Raw genomic sequence first — 1,651 nt, 5'->3', positions numbered from 1 at the left:
ATGATTATGTCATACTCAGAACCAGCACATTCAACTAATCGTAGCCTATAACTTCTAGCATATATCCCAAAATCTGACGGGTATCATTTTTCATAAGCCATCATATTTCTTTCTTTACCATGCTTCTACACATACGTTGCTAAGACATGCTGGTTCAATAGAAATTAAATATTCTCTTGGGGGAAAAGAACACAGGCAAGAAAACCCAAGAGAGGATTCATGAGTTGGGTTATTCAGACTTCACCCTATCACTCACAATCCATTTACCCCACCCCCAACAAAATTATACGTGATTGTCCCCAATGCATACAAAAACAGTAAAAGAAAATGGATTGGGTGAAGCAAACCTGTGGCGCAAAGCGCCGGTGAATCCTTAACAAGTAGGGGGTCCGGTTTCTCGGAGCCCGCTGGAACAGTGGTGGTGGAACCCTCAGTAGTGCCCACATCTGCAATCATAGCACCCTCAGTAGTGCACTCTATCAATCTCACCGTACCATCAGTGGTGCTCACAACGTCCCTCAAAACAGCCTGGACCTTTGCAACTGGGGCAGAGCTCGATGCCCCTGCAACTCTCTCATGCACCCTCTGCTGGCGCAATTCTTTGTCTACAATCGAAGCCCTCCTGGCCTCCTTTTCCTGCCGACGCTGTCTCTTGTGATCTTCCTCCGTGCAATGAGAACTGTGCCACTTGCCTTTGGCATGTGTCGGTGCAGGCCCTTCCTCGGCGGTCCCACTGAATAGAGCATCTAGCACTGTATCATCAGCCAGTGCAGTAGGAGCAGCCTGAGTCTCAACTGAAGGTGCGACAAGAATGACATCAACGTCAGTCCAGAGGCTGGCTAAGTCGACGTGCAAAGCAGATAGGTCTATGGCCGGGGCTGATCGCTCGAGGACTCGCAACTCAAAGGCATCAAGACGTTTATTAACAGCCTGGACCTTTCGGTCCTTCATCCCCTCCATCCTGCGCTCTATCCTAGCCTCGGACTCGGCTATCGACTTTTGCATCCACGACTGGATATGATGCAGCAGTGTGGCCATCTGAGCCTCTAACTTCTGTACTCTGGCCAACGGGACAACAGTAGCTCCTAACTGCGGTGTGGACCGGGAAGAGCTAGGAGCCATACTAACTGCCTGAGATGAGGAGCCCGGGACAGTGTCAGTGTGGTCTGGGATAATGGGGTCACCGCCCTGTGCCTGCCCCACTGTGTATGCAAGATCGGTACCCAAGGGAGGTACCTCAATCTGGGGCTCTCTGCGAGGTGCTGCCACGTTTGCCTCATCTTGAATAAGGCCGATGTGCAATGCCCCTGTAGGGTGGACTAAGTTGTCACAATGCCAGATCGGCACTCCAGAGTCCCTGCACAAATGAAAAATTAGACATGGGAAGGGGTAAGTAGTGGAGGTCCTGAAAGCCCTCTCGTGAATCTTTGCCAGCAGCATGCGGGAAAAGTCGATCTCCACTCCTACTACCAATGCTGCAACCATCACTGCTCTGTCCTAAGTGACTTGATTATCAGCTTTTGTAGGCGACACTCTGTTCCGTACCAGCAGCCAGAAGAACTTAGCCACAAAATTTAATGTGGCCCTTCGGATGCCCAACCGTGGAGCGGCTACCCATTCCGCACGCTCGCCATCTGCAGCAATGTACCTG

Source organism: Solanum tuberosum, unplaced genomic scaffold, assembly GCF_000226075.1.
Source record: "Solanum tuberosum cultivar DM 1-3 516 R44 unplaced genomic scaffold, SolTub_3.0 scf00261, whole genome shotgun sequence".
NCBI lineage: Eukaryota > Viridiplantae > Streptophyta > Magnoliopsida > Solanales > Solanaceae > Solanum > Solanum tuberosum.
This window is presented reverse-complemented; position numbering follows the sequence as displayed.